This window comes from Jaculus jaculus, chromosome 15, assembly GCF_020740685.1.
Source record: "Jaculus jaculus isolate mJacJac1 chromosome 15, mJacJac1.mat.Y.cur, whole genome shotgun sequence".
Lineage (NCBI taxonomy): Eukaryota > Metazoa > Chordata > Mammalia > Rodentia > Dipodidae > Jaculus > Jaculus jaculus.
Window position 1 is genome coordinate 40,253,104 of NC_059116.1, and position 16,064 is coordinate 40,269,167.

At 39.4% G+C, this 16,064-nt stretch overlaps 1 pseudogene; it reads left to right on the forward strand.

Moving 5' to 3' along the window:
- The first annotated feature begins 388 nt into the window (after positions 1-388).
- LOC123453258 lies at positions 389-7,754 on the forward strand (annotated as a pseudogene).
- Positions 7,755-16,064: the final 8,310 nt, after the last annotated feature.

Genomic DNA, 16,064 nt, shown 5'->3' on the forward strand with positions numbered 1-16,064 from the left:
AGACTTTAATCTTTTTATATTTATGTATTTGAGAGAGAGAGAATGAGAAAGAGGCAGACAGAGAGAGGGGGAGACCGAGAATAGGTGTGCCAGGACCTATAGCCTGGTTAAGTAAGTGGAAAGGAGAAAAAAAAGGTAAAGAGAGGTGATTATGTCCAAATATCTATGACTAGGGAGTTGGCTCAGTGAGTTATAGTGCTTCCTTGCAAAGTCTAGTTTAAAAACTTTTATTCAGACAATGAACTTTTCCAACTACACAGAAAACCTTAATTCTGTAAGATTAGGGTGGATGAGTTTTAATTGTTCCCTCTTCAAACCCTAATATAAAGCACTGAATAACTGTTCTTTTAACCCTTCACTGGAGTGGTTTTCAAGGCACAGATTTGACATGGCCATGGATGAAGAGTGTTACCACATCTACAATGCTGTGTATGCTGTGGCCCATGCCTTCCATGAAATGATTCTTCAACAAGTAGATTCTCAGAGGATAGGAAGTGAGTTTCTCAAACATGGTTCATGCACTCAGGCAAAGTGTCTTAAAATCAATGGTACTTGCTTCCCACAATGTGACATCCTCAAAGATGTCAAGACATGCTCTTGTCTGTGTGTCTAGGTTAGTTTATCTCAATTACAAGGCTTTCTGTACTTGTCACCTCCAAACAAGTAAATCTACATGTGTGTATATATGATGAAGAGGACTTTGAGTCAGGTTTGGTGACAAACTTCTATAATCTCAACACTAGGGAAGCTAAGACAGAAAGATCACTGTGAGGTTGAGGCAAGACAAGGCTACACAGGATGAGTTCTAGTTCTTACTTGGCTAGAGAGAGATGCTTTCCCAAAACAAGAAAAAAGTCAGTGGAAAGCAAAGAACATTTTATTGAACTTCAATAATTATAAAGCTGACTTCAAAATAATGCTTACCTTTTTTTGGAGGGGGGGGGGATTTACAGTAAGGTCTCAGTCTATCCCAGGTTGACCTGGAATTCACTATGTCCTCTTTGTGTGGCCACAACACAGGGTCGACCTTCTGTCCTCTGTCTCCCAAGTTCTGGGATTAAAGGTGCATCCTAGTAGGCCTGGCAAATTTTCGGTATTTGAAGTTTAAAAAAGACTTTATCATAAAATCTACAAATGATGAACTGATGAGACCATTCACCTGAAGTAACAAAAGCTGGGTTTTGTTTCTGTTTTTTTGTTTATTTATTTTTTTGTTTAAGGCAGGGTCTCAGTCTAGCCCAAGCTTACCTATAAATTGCTCAGTAACCCCAGACTGTCCTGGAAGTCATAGCAATCCTCCTAACTCAGTTTCCCAAAATTATGTTATGGGTTCAGGAAAGTCATTGAACCTTGAACCAGAGTTCATGTCTACATTTAACCATAAAATTGAATACAATAAGACTTAGAAGAGTAATTATTAAATTATTATATTTATTTAAGGAAGTACAGAAGCAAGAGATGGAAAAAGAATACACTCACAAAGCATGAGAGCCCACATGATGGGCCTGAAAAAACCATAGGGGACAGAATAGGAAGTACAAAGAGCTCTTGCCATGTGGAGAGCAGGAGGGGGAAAAGAGCCCATGTGGAAAATTGGCATTAGGGTTTCTCCCCTCAGCTCCATCCAGCCAGGCCAACCCAAGGTGAAATTAAACATAAGTGATGAATAGACCACTAAGAAAAAAGAGGCTTGTACCCTAGCTTACATCTGTTTATAACATTATAGTGGTGGGCCCTATCTTTTGGCTCAGGTGAGCCAGAGACAATGACTGGTCTGGGCTAAGGACTGTCTCAGGAAGAGACTAGCTATGACACCAAATTCTTGACCAACCACAATGTTAGGATGAGATTTAAATCCTAGGAGAGATGTCCCTCCCAGGAGGGGTCCAAGTTGTGTGTGGAAAAACAGATTTAGGGGAAAGATGAGACATAAGATCATCCTTTGATCTCTAGCAAAGTGGAGACTGCAAGGATAGGCCCAAAGACATTCCTGCTTCTTACTTAGGGGCCCAATTCCCCTAGCTGCCTAATGAAGCTACCTGACTCTCTCCCTGGGAATAAAGGTGTGTGCTACCATGCCTGCTTGGAAAACTGCTTTCAGGAAGCTGGGAGTTTCCATAAATGGCATAATGTAATTCCTCCAAACCTAAAGGTGTTCTCAAACTCATTTTCACATTTAATGCTCTAAAAGCAACCAGAGAGGACTTTGATATTGATATTTCTTACAGTGCAGATTCTATCTATTATTTCATCAGCAATGTCTTGTTAGATTTTGTAAGACAAATTAATATTATTTTCATTTTTTCTTTGGTTTTTAAAGGTAGGGTTTCACTCTAGCCCCAGCTAACCTGAGATTTACTATGTGATCTCAGGATGGCATCAGACTCATGATAATGCTCCTACCTCAGCCCCCTGAGAGCTGGCATTGAACACATGTACCTCCACACCCAGATAACAAACTAATATCATAAGACCATAATGTTACTTTCAAGTGATCTGTCTCTGTAATGTATTTTACCAGTTGGTTTTTAGCAATGAATGTGCATTGTAGGGAAGAACTATAAAATAAAGGGCATTCCCTACATCATGCATGCAGTCATGGCATGTGGGCCTTTCCAATCATGGAATGATGCATATCTTTTAGGTACATGCTTTACTGAAGAACATGCACTTTACTAGTCCTATTGGAGATGTAGTGAATATGAACCAGAAAGGACAAGAAAATGATGAGTATGATATCCTCAACGTTTGGAATTTCCCCCATGGTATTGGTCTGAAGATGAAAATAGGACAGTTTTCCCCACATTTTCAACATGGTGAGTAGTTGTATTTATTTGAAGACATGGCACATTGGGCCACAGGAAGTAGACAGGTGGGTTTTCCTGCTGTAGTGATTTACACTAGACATTAATAAACATGCTCATGTGTAATGTGTGTCTCCTCATCATACATTGATTTCCATATATACTTTATTTTCAAATATTTGCCAAAAACTATAATTTTCATGAATTTGTTTCCGTATGTCTCTATAAAGACATTATACAATATAACAAAATTAGTATGAACATCAAGCACTATAAATAAATTTTTCCCCACGTTTTCCACATGGTCAGCAGTTGTATTTACCTGATGACATGCCAGAGTGGGCCACAGGAAGTAGACAGGTGGATTGTCCTGTGGTGGTGCTTTACACTAGACATTAATAATCATGTTCTTATGGAATGTATGTCACATCATCTTATATTTATTCCTAGCTATACTTGTAAAATCTTTAAATATTTGACAAAAACTGTAATTTTCATGAATTTGTTTCCATATGATTTTATAAAGACATTATACAACATAGCAAAATTACTATGATCATCAAGCACTAAAGTAAATTTTTCATGGTCCAAACTTCTAAAATTGTCCGGTTTGAGAGGAGGATCTTAGATTTCTTTCCCTGATGCATGTCTGAATTCCTCAGATCCTGCCTTCAGTGTGCAGTGTGCCGTGCCGTCCTGGGTACAGAAAACCCCTTCAGGAAGAACAATCAACCTGCTGCTTCGGTTGTTATCAGTTCCCAAAAGATGAGATTTCAAATGAGACAGGTAACTGCATGCAAGAAAATCATTTTAAGAACTAAACATTATTTATCTCCAGAGTGTAATTACACACATGGTATTATTGTACCTATTTTTATTGATTTTCACTATTCCCAAGGTGATCTGCATACCTGAGACCTCCAATTCCTCACCCATCCCATTTTCAGCAGGTTCCAGCCAAAGAGTAGATGTTCAGACTTTGTGTATTTGCACTGGCATGCACACAGTAATGTAGGACCACGGGTAGGTGTACTTCCCATTGTCTTTTAGTTCCCTAAAGGGAGGGAGGGAAAAGAAAAGATATGGAAACTGAAGATGGACCAATCAGAGACTGTCGTGAATATGCACACAACATGAGCCGAGGCCAGCGTTTGAATCATACAGGTGTATGATGGGAGAGGATTTTGGAAACTGATCTTATGTGCTAGGGGAGTTACAGGTAGAAATAATTATTAATATAATTAGAATGAGCAAAACGTTTTAACTGAATTCTTTTCATTCCATAACATGTTTTAAGCTTTTTACTAGCAACCTTTGTACATAAAGACAACTTTACAAAATCCAAATCTCTTCACACCATACTTCCCTTTCTCTTCCCAAATCCTCCCTCCAGTGAATCCCTTTCCTTCCCAACTACGCTGTCTTCTACTTTAATGCCATTATTTATTCATCCTTTGGGCATCTCTTGTGTAGGTAGTGTCAGCCACTGTGTGCTAATAAATACCATGGCTATTTTGTTTCTGAAAGGCAGTATTGGAAGCAGTCCTCGCCTTCCTTGGGCTATTATTTCCTTCCCACCACCTTTTCTGGACCCTGACCATGGAGAGTGAGATATAAATGTCTTACTTAGTGCTGGACACTTCCCTGTGTCTGCTTAGCACTTTGATGAGTTTTGAGTGTCTATAGTGGTCACCACAATCTAAAACTGGAAGCTTCACCAACTAAAGTGAAAGTAGCATTAATATATGAGTATAAACACATATCCATTTAACCTGACAACCTGAGTAGCCCCCACCCCTGGGCTTATGACCTCCATAGTTATAGTATTTTGATTAAGTTTTCAGTGTCAGACATGAATTATTTTCCACAAGGCTGGCCTCAAATCTATTCAGAGAGAATTTGATTCCCACACAACAACCATGCCACTTTGCAGTAGTTGGTATATTTTGTCTAGATAGCCAGACATGAAACTTACAGTATCCACTACTGGTTAACATTCTTGGTGGCTGTTTTTCTCAAACAGACTGCATAGCCAGAGCATGTTTTCTACAGTGGGGCTGGAAAGATGGCTAAGCAGTAAAGGTGCTTGCCTGCAAAGCCAAATGACCTCAGTTCGATTCCCCAGTACCCATGTAAGCCAGATGCACAAGGTGATGCATGCATCTGGAGTTCATTTGCAGTGGCTGGAAGCCCTGGCATGCCTATTCTCTCAGGATCTCTCTCTCTGTCCCTCTCTGCCTCTTTCCTTCTCTCAAATAAATAAATAAAAGTTAAATTAAATTTAAATAAATTCTTCCATAGGGTTGGATGATGAATTTGGCATTGATTTAGGTGCAATGTCAAAAACAGAATAAGGCACATATGAACAATATTTAATATCAGTGGATAAAGACAGAAAAAAGAATTAAAATGATGCTCTGTTACAAAGGAACTCATAAAATTGCAGTTATTCAAATGTTACTATAATGTTAAATATACAATCCAAATAGAATGACTAGTTATATAATTTAGCAGTGGCTAAACACTAAGTTACTGATTTTTTTTCAGTTTCTACTCAATAGGCATCTTTTATGTGAAAAACAAACTGAAAATGTTGGTAGATTCATATGCTATAAAAAATTATGGGATACTTCCTAAATGTTTACATATGTCTACAAATTTAATTAACATGATTAAGAAACATAAAGAACATTTGGATGAGTGGAACCAAAGCTATCTTTGGACATACTTGACCTCATAGATGGTAAAATATTTGCCACCCAAACATGAAAACCTGAGTTCAGATCTCCAGAACCAACAAAAAGACAAGAGTGGGGGCAAATTTGGAGAGGTGAAAAGAGTGGGACTCTAGAATTTGGTGTCTATCTAGTCTAGTCCAACTGTTGAGCTCCAGATAAAGTAATGTACCCCAACTCATGAATAAGGTGGACAGCAATTGAGGAGGCCACCCAGTGCAGAACTCCAGTCTCCAAATTCCTACACACACAGGTCCATGCACACACAGAAAGAAACATGTAAAACACACATGCACGTGTTTGTACATGCACACACACATATGCACCACATACACACATGCACACACACAAAAGAAGTAAAGGTGTGTTCATCATTGTACATATTCAATATGCAAAGATATTCTACAAATTTATCTTATGAACAAATGTATTTAAGATTAAATATTAACATATGTCATAGCAAAATCTCCACCTTACAGGTAAGAGTAATGACTTCTTCCTTCTTTCATCACATGTCATCTTTATTCCTTTGGAATTTGGTAACTGATTTTTCTCATCCTACTTTCTCAATAAGGTCTTGAATAAATTACCAAGACAAAGGATTATGGAGGTAGAATTTAATAAAATTCATAAATGCTATCCATGTCCTCTCAAAATTAATTTGCAAAACCCTGCACCAAGATGATGGTGTACAGCTTTTGGTGATAATTATATCCTGGTGTCCATTTTCATTCAGAGAATTACTATCACTTAATGAGATAAAGGTGGAAGATTTCAATGTCCCTACTGTCAATACGTAACAGAGCTCCACCTAGAGTCGGAGAGTAGAATGCACCAGCTTTCACCCTAGCCTTGGAATGCAGTCTGCACAATTCCATATATTACATTTGGAATTTATAAATTATCCAGTTTAAGCTATTTTCCAATGTTTTATTGTGACAAGAATTCACAATAGCCCAGGCAGGCATGGAAATCACTCTTTAACAACAGGATGGCCTCAAGTTTTCAGAGATATGCAAAGCTTTACCTTCCAAGTGAGTGATTTAAGGTGTGGGCCACCACATCAAGCAGTTAAGACTTGTATTATGACTCTGAATGTGTTGATATAAGGAGTGTTGGGATAATTAAACTATTTCATATATGTGAGGTAAGAGAAAATGATAATATTTCCTAGGAGTCCTTCACCATACATGTTAGATCAATTAATTTTGAGGAATGTATTCAGGATAATCCACTTGTCTTGCTGTCAACGACAACACAGAAGGAACAGTTTTCTATCATGCTGGACACACTTATGTGAGACATCAGTGACAAATGAAAACTGGAGCTGTACTGATGAGTCTTTGTTCTCTACCTCAGACATGGAGCAGTGTGTGAAGTGTGAAGATCATCAGTACGCCAATGTAGAGCAAATCCACTGCCGGCAGAAATCTGTGACCTGTCTGGCTTATGAAGACCCTTTGGGGATCACTCTAGCCTGCTTGGCTCTGGGATTCTCTGCACTCACAGTTCTTGTTCTTGGGATATTTGCGAAGCACCAAGACACTCCCATCATGAAGGCCAATGACCGCACCCTCAGCTACACCCTGCTCATCTCCCTCAAATGCTGTTTCCTCTGCTTCTTGCTCTTTATTGGACGTCCCAGCACTGCCACCATTGTCCTGCAGTGGATCACATATGCAGTTCTCTTCACTGTGGCTGTCTCCACTGTCTTGGCAAAACAGTTACTGTGCTCCTGGCCTTCAAGGTCACCGCTCCAGGAAGAAGGATGAGGGGCCTGCTGGTGTCAGGGGTACCTAACTTCATCATTCCCACCTTCACCCTGGTACAAATTACTCCCTGTGCAGTGTGGCTGGGGACCTCTGCTCCCTTTATTGACACAGATGCACACTCTGAACATGGACACATCATCATCATCTGCAACAAGAGCTCAGTCACTGCCTTCCACTGCGTCCTCAGATACCTGGGATCTCTGGCCATAGTGAACTTCACTGTGGCTTTCTTGGTCAGGAACCTGCTTGACACCTTCAATGAAGCCAAGTTCCTGACCTTCAGCATGCTGGTGTTCTGAAGTGTGTGGGTCACCTTCCTCCCTGTCTACCAAAGCAGCCAAGGGAAATTCATGGTGGCTGTGGAAGTCTTTTCAATCCTGGCCTCCAGTGCTGGACTACTGGGCTGCATCTTTGTCCGCAAGTGCTACATTATTTTGCTATGACCAGATAGAAATACTCTTCACAAGGTCAAGTATAAAATCAATTCTTGAATCTATGTCTTTCCTTAGAATTTAATCTATGGCTACAATACAGATTGAAGATATCATAGCATTTTTTAAACCAAATGTGGTTTTTGCACCCCACACAAGTGAGTTTCATTTGTTCCCAATGATGGTTATGGATCATATGAGTGGTTTAACATGAATACTTAAATAAGTCAAATCTTGTATCAGAAGAACAGTGATTGGTAAGGAGTTATAAAAAAGAATATTACACATAGGGACATCACCTATCCATGAACTGAAGTTGGGCTCAATCTCACTGGGTGCCCATAGGATGATGAAGATAGTGGTGTGTTCTGAGGAAGAATATGGTTTGATGTGATATGAGGGCTTGGATTCCGTAAATCTTGTTATGGTCTTGTATTTTTTATCAACAAAAAGTGTTCATTAGTGAAATATTGAAGCCATGAGGAAATGAATTCATTATTAAATTGAACTCATTGCCTATATTTGTTCTTTAATTGGCTGACCATCATAAATAACTTGTGTAGATATGAAACTGTCATGAAGGAAATCCTTGCCTCTTGCATACATATTTGTTAACATGGGATAGTAATAGCCGTGTGTGTGTGTGTGTGTGTGTGTGTGTGTGTGTGTGCCCAGTGTCAGTGGCTGTTTTGAGGGCACTTGTCTCCCAAGAGTCCTTGGGAGGAAACCTACTGCACAGCATAAGAGCTGTCGAGAATCAGTCATGAAGAGGTGTGCCCTAATGGGTTGTAGTAACCATCCCACCCTCAGTCTGCATTCCCATCTCACCTTGTACTTTGCACCCACATGCATTCCCACTACTATGATAACCTTCATCATGAGTCCACCATCCACGGCACCATACAACAGCCTGGTAAATACTATTGGCACAGTTTGACTCTCAAACAGCTCAATAGCTAAAATAATACAAAGTGGATTTCAAATGTAAGAATGATGCATGTTTCCAAGGTTCTGGAGGGTCCCACATGTTTATGAATCCAAATTTTGGGTCCTGTTTTATTTTTTTCACCACAAGTCAATTTTAATTTGAAGTGAACAAACATTTATGATCTTAACTGCTATTGGTTTTTCCATAAGCATCATCCATACTATTTACAGCTATTCTGTGAAAGGAAAAATAAATATATCTTAATCAGACATAGAAGGTCAACCAACAGAATCCATCTGCTCCTTCAATAGTGTTCTCTTTTGAAGAAAGAAGTGACAAAAATGAACTCAGGCAGGAAAAATGACGAATTATTAAGTTTATTTAGGGAGAAATCACAAATTATGGGGATTAATTAAGGGATATTGCGATCTAACAAGAGGGCTAGAGCCAAGTCATACTCTCACAGGAAATAGGAAACATGCTGTTATTTGGAAAACACTGTATAGTTTATCACTGAAGAAAAATTGAGGATTATTATTTTTTTTTTTTAGACAGACAGGTACAGAACCACAAACACATGGAAGGGCATTCATAAAGCCCTGAGGCTTCCAAGAAAATACTGGAATAGAGGCACAAGCACATGGAGAAGACACTGTAGGAGCTTGCGTAGGGAGACTTAGAAGAAACACACATCGTATCCACTTTATGTTTCTCCATGGAAGAAATTTAAGAGGGAAAATGGTGGGAGCTTAAGGATGAACAACAAAGTGGAAATATCAAAGGAGAGAACAAGAAATTTAGATGAGAAATAGTAAGGAGGAAAGAGCTGTACCCATTTTTATCCCAAGTTTAGAGACGCAGGTAACAGGCCTGGAGTTAGTGGAAGCATCTACAGGGTAGGTCTGGGGTGTAGTGGAAATAGACATATGGTAGATTTAGAGACCAGAGGAAAATCATACACATACTTAAAGTGAGAAATTGCCACACACTAAAAGAGGCAAGCAAAAAAAAGTTCCTCCAGACCAAGAAACACAATTGTATTCTCCAGGATGGGTGAGGGGAGAGGCCAGCCACACATTTACACCTCTGGCCCAAGCAAGTACAGGCAGGCAGAGAGGGAATCCAGAGAGAGTGACAGGTAGAAGACCACAGCCTTTATAGTACAGAGATGTATTCTTTTGTCAGATTCACGTATGCAGGTGGAAGACCCTATTGGTTTGTTTATTTGGAGTGAGGATCCAAGGGCCAGCCCACTGGATGCTCACTCTAGGTGGCATGCTATATTGTGGGCAGTAGGGGAGGGCACTACACATCAGTGCAATCTGACACAAGTTCCTTTCCTGCCAAGAGTTCTATTGCATGCCAGAGAAAAGTGGCATGTGGAATGATATCTCTTTGGGTCTCTCTGGCCTTCAATTTCTAGATGAAACTACCTCAAAGAAATGGAATTTTTCTGATTCTCCTCCAACAGGATAGAACTAGGTTTGAAAATTAGCAGAAATTTTGGAACCCAGAGCATGCAACATGATATAAATTAGTTCACTGACTTGCTACTTGGGACAAGATGTACCATCTGTGGAGTTTCATGAGACTTCATGTGTAGGCAATGAACCATGGGGAAGAACCTGGGATGGTTACTAGCCTTGGAGAAGCATTACAGTCTGGGCTTTAAACAGAATCAAGGTAAAATTAAAAAGGTGAATCACCACTTCAACTTATTCTCTCCTTGATATTGCTTCATCATTCCTATAGGGTCTCACTGGCCTTTCAGTGTGATGACACATGAGCCATTGTCAATTCTGTACTGGCTTTAGGAAAGTACATGTAAAAATTAAATATTTGAGACAATGTCAATGACAGAGGAGCAAAGATAGCACAGTGTAGTGTGTTAGTTGGCCTACGATTCAAGGGACAGTAGTTTTATCCCCAGTATCAAAAAAAAAAAAAAAAAAAGATTCAAAAATATATCCTAGATGGTTTAGTCAGTGTGGTAGTTTGAATTTATATCCCTCAATAGGCTCAAATGTTTTATTAAAGCTTGTTACTTCAATTTCAAGCCATCAGACTGGAAGGGGTGTCACTGTGGGTGGCTGCTGGGGTCCAGCCCTAAGGTGTTACTGGGAGCAGACCTGAATTCCTGTCTAAGGTATTCACAATGAGTTCTACTTTGGATCCCTGTAGTTTAGGTGCTGATTTTGCTTTGTTTTTGGTGGTACTGGTGGTGGTGTTTCTACCTTTCACCATGAAGAAACATCCCCTGGATCTGTCAGCCTGAAATAAATCACTTCCTCCCATCAACTATGTCTGGTTTTCAGGTTCATCCACCAGTGTGGAGCTCAGTACAAAAGACAGTAATGACATTATGTGAGAGTTCCTCCTTGCTTGAGTGAAACTGAGGATATATATCTTAAATTATGAAGAGAGGAGCATAGAAGAAATGAGGAAAATGTAATTCATATTTTCTATACTTTGGAGAAAATTAGTTTTTTCAAAAACAAAATGGAATTTTATCTGTGGATTTCAAATAATGCAAAACCACATAAAACCCAGTATTAACCATCTGATCCACCTTTACATGTGCATTTACTTGTCATTTACCCACTGTCAGGCCATCACACCACCAATGTCCTAAGATGACTCACCTGCCCAACTGAAACTCTGCACTTCCCAGAGCAACTATAATCACTGATCATTCTTCTGCAATAGGGTACTCAATTGTCCCAATGGTACCTTGTTATATCACTGTTGGTGATGCTGGTAATGTTACAATAGTGATTAGTGATGGCACAGCGGAGAATGGTCATATCATCATGGGACACTGTAGTGTACAGTGTTAGGTATAGCAGTGGTATTTGTAATGTCAGTCAGGTGGGAATTTTCATGTCAGAGTTGGCTTTTGTGTTGACATAGAGGAACATTGTGGTATTGCATCAAGACCTGTTGCAGTAACAGCAGGGTGTCCTATGGAACATTGGGGCATTCATATGATGTGACACTAAGAAATTGTGATTTCAATGGGAGAGTTATGATGTCACAGTAAGGAAATACATATTACATTTGAGGATTGTGATGAAACACTTGGAATTTTGTTGTTATAGTAGGTTATTTTGAAGGGGCATTGGGCATGTTGAATGTAACAATCTGGCATCCTAATGTAAATGTGAGCTATTATGATGTTACAGTTCTGTACTCTTATGACACAGTGGGTTTTATTAAGTATTATTAGGGCACCGAGATATCATAGTGAGGGACCATGATGTCAAAGTTGCATATTTTGATGTCATATTGGGACTCTCTGATGCAATAATAGGTCATTATGATGTCATATTTAGGTAATGATATTTCAAAATGTTACTTCATGTTGCTTAAAGGAATATATTGATGACACAGTATGGTATGGTGATGTCATATTAGAGTACTGTGATATCAGATTTCCATATGATGCCACTATTATGCACTTTGATGTCTGAGTAGGGTTTTTTTTGTTTTTTTTATAATAAACATTTTAATTCAACTTATAAAATTTATATGTATGGGCTGGAGAGATGGCTTAGCGGTTAAGCGCTTGCCTGTGAAGCCTAAGGACCCCGGTTCGAGGCTCAGTTCCCCAGGTCCCACATTAGCCAGATGCACAAGGGGGCGCACACGTCTGGAGTTCATTTGCAGTGGCTGGAAGCTCTGGCGCGCCCATTCTCTCTCTCTCCTTCTATCTGTCTTTCTCTCTGTCTGTCACTCTCAAATAAATAAATAAAAAATGAACAAAAAATATTAAAAAAATTTTTATATGTACAATAAAAGGGCCATGTTGGATCCTAAAATGCCCAGGCATGAGGCCTAGTGGAACTTCCTGAGCCTAGCTAAAGTTTGGCAACCTGTCTCTGGCCAGCTAGGACTCAGCAAGATGCCTAATGGCTTCTTGCCTGCCACCTCCACATGGTAGTTAAAATTACCATTTCAATAGTTACAGTTTACTATTGGCCCTTACTTCTCCCCCCGCCCCATCCTAAAATCCCCACCTTCATGCCCAACATTATATAGGCAACTATTCAGTGTAATAGAGTGAGTTTCTGTGAGTTCCTGCTTCCACAAGACTCCCAACTCAGTGTGGTTTTTCTCCAGAGGCTAGGAGAGGTTTCTGAGTCGTTGTACGCCCATCTTCCTCCTCAACCCCTTGGGAGGAACCAGCAGGCCTGGTCCTTCCACAGCACTACCTGTCTGCCGGTGGAGCCCGGCATCTGGCGCCTAATGTGCAGCTCTCAGAGTTCAGCAGACTAGTGCCCCATGAGAGGCAGTCATTGAGGAGGTAATCAGTGTACATGTGTGGGTGAGTGTACCCTCATAAGTTATAAGGCAGTCTTCATATTTACCGAAGAATGAACTAAAATGAACCTGACCGTATGGATGTTAATCTTTTGGAACCTTTGTTTTGGAGAAATAGGCATGGACTTGGTGCTTACAACTGAAGGTGTCTTCTGGAGTGATAAGCCAAATTTTATGGACTATTCAGATAAAAGTTTAAAAATACTAAGTGCAGATAGCATTAAACTTCGAGGCTTGGCTTATAAGCTTTCTAAGAGGAAAGAAAGACTACAGGGGACTTCATTGGAACTGGGCTACTGGCATAACGGCTGGCTGTGTCCTGCTTCCCAGGCCCAGAGAGTTTAATCAAGGTTAAATTTGGAATAGACTGATATGCTTAGCTAGAGATATTGGATTAAGAGATTTAACATTTGTTTTTGTGTTGTTGTTATTGTTTTGGTTTCTCGAGGTAGGGTTTCACTCTAGCCCAGGCTGACCTGGAATTCCCTATGGAGCCTCAGGGTGGCCTAAAACTCATGGTAATCCTCCTACCTCTCCTCCCAAGTGCTAGGATTAAAGGTGTACACCACCGTGCCCAACTGAGACTTAATATTTTAAGCTAGAAAATCTCAAGCAAGTTAAAATTACAGGCACTGAAACTAATTTTAGGTTATGGTGGTTCAGTTTACATTGTTTTAGTCTCTCCTTGCTATGCCTTATACCAGTTAAAAATGTTTACTCTGTGCCTTTATATGTTAGAAGTGTTTAACTTGTTTAATTTTATAGGTCTTAATATCTTAAATTGGTCAAGACTGTGGGGACCTTTAAAATTAAACTGAATACAATTTATAATATATAATAGTTATAAATCTATTGGGAGCAGGGGCGGAATTTGGTAATTTAAATAGATGGGACCCTCCTGGCAGCTTGTGCCCGACCCTCCCCTACTGGGAATTGGAGAGCAATCCACCTCCACGTGGCCCCCTTGGATTGACCCAGGTGGCGACAGGGGAGAAGTCTGCCCTCCCATGGTGACTGGGCTCACTGACCTTTTTCCAGGCCTACTGGGCATCAGCACATGCCGGGGAAAAATCTAAACATGCTATTAGTCATATGCTTCAATGTTTTGCCACTCTTGAGCTGCCTGATCAAATTAAAACAGATAATGGCCCCTGCTTCATAAGCAAGGACTTTATAGATTTTCTCCAGACCTGGAAAACCTCACATTCAACAGGCATTCCATACAACCCCCAGGGCCAGGCTATTGTTGAAAAATTTAATCACACTCTCAAGTGTCAATTACAAAAACAAAAGGGAGAATCCTTACCCCACATGACCAACTAAAAATGCCATTATTTACACTAAATATTTTAATTTTTTTCTAATAATTTATAATATGTAATTGTTATAAATCTACTGGGCTCCAGGGGCAGAATGTGGTAATTTAAATAAATGGCCCCCAATATATTCAATTGTTTATCTTAAGGTGTGATGGTGGGTTTCATATTTCAATCTAAAGATAAACAAAGTGTGCCTAACAGGAGTTCCTGAAATGTGCTGTGGCTTTTGGCATGTATGTATGAAGAATTGCTCACAAAAAGCTGACTTCCTTCTCAGTTCCATCATGATCACTGAGGGTCGTGTGTTGCTTATGGTGCCTTCAGAGATAGATCAACTGATGCATTTATTTTTAGGTATTTATTTAGTTTATTAATCAAAAAATTTGTTGTATGGTCAAATCAGGATGAGAACCTTCCATGCTGATTTCTATAGTACAAGCTTACATTCCTGACCCCCCCCACCCAATACATGAATAACTATTATATTTTCTCCACAGACTTGACAGGACTTTTAATTTGATTCTTCTTGTTTGTTTATTTTGGTTTTTCAAGGTAGGGTCTCACTCTGGCTCAGGCTGACCTGGAAATAACTGTGTAGTCTCAGGGTTCGCTCAAACTCACAGTGATCTTCCTACCTCTTCCTCTCAAGTGCTGGGATTAAAGTCATGCCCACCATGCCTGGCTTAATTTGATTTTTTTTTTTTTTTTTTTGATGGTACACATTTTGACTCATGTCGATGGAATCTCTATATAGTTTTAATTTGTGTATCCTTGATGGCTAGAGAACTTGAACATAATTGAGATGTTTATTTTCCATGGGTATTTCTTTGAAAACTGCCAGCTTTGTAATTTGCCCCATTTTATGACTATACAGATTTATTTTTATTGCTTAGTTTTTACTGTTATGGTTAAATTCTATATATTTAACCTCAACCAGATGTATAGCTGGTGAACATTTTTTACAGCCTTGTAGGTTTTCTCTTATTCTTTGTGGTTTGTATGGTTGTACTTTTTAGTTTCAAGTGATCTTAATGGTTGAGTCTTAATCCCTGAGTTGTTGTATTCTTATTCAGAATATCTTTGAAATACTTATATTTTGGAATATTATCCCTACATTTCTTTCTGACCAATTTGACTTTTGTGTCTTATTCTGAGGTCCTTGATCACCCCTTTGAAGGAGATTTTCTTTTCAGTGAGAGAAGATACTGTCTATTTTCATTTCACCTGTGATCATCTACTTTCTGTAGCAGTTTGTTGAAAATGCTGTCTTTTCTCTAGATTGAATTTTGCCTTTGTCAAAATCAGCAGGATGCAATTACTAGAATGTCTATTTGGGGCTGAATAGATGTCTTAGGTGTTAAGGCCCTTGCATGAGGAACTTAAGGACCCATGTTCCACTTCCCAGGTCCCATGTTAGCCAGACGCACAAAGGTGAGGCAAGCACAAGTGCCTGGATTTGTATTGTAGTGGCTGAGGAGTGCCAATTCTCTGTATGTGTGTCTCTTTCTCTCTTGCTCTCTCTAAAATATAAAAGTAAAAATAAAATAGAATGTATGTTTGGAACATCTATTATATTTAATTGATCTATGCTTCTGTGTTTTGATCAGTAACATTTTTTTAATTATAGATAAACTCAGTATGTAAACAGCACATGTTGGTATGATCTTTAACCTCATCCTTGTGCCCTCATCCTAAGGGACCCACCTCATTGGGGATGCCAGTTAAGCCCATTGAAACTGTGGGCCACACATTGTG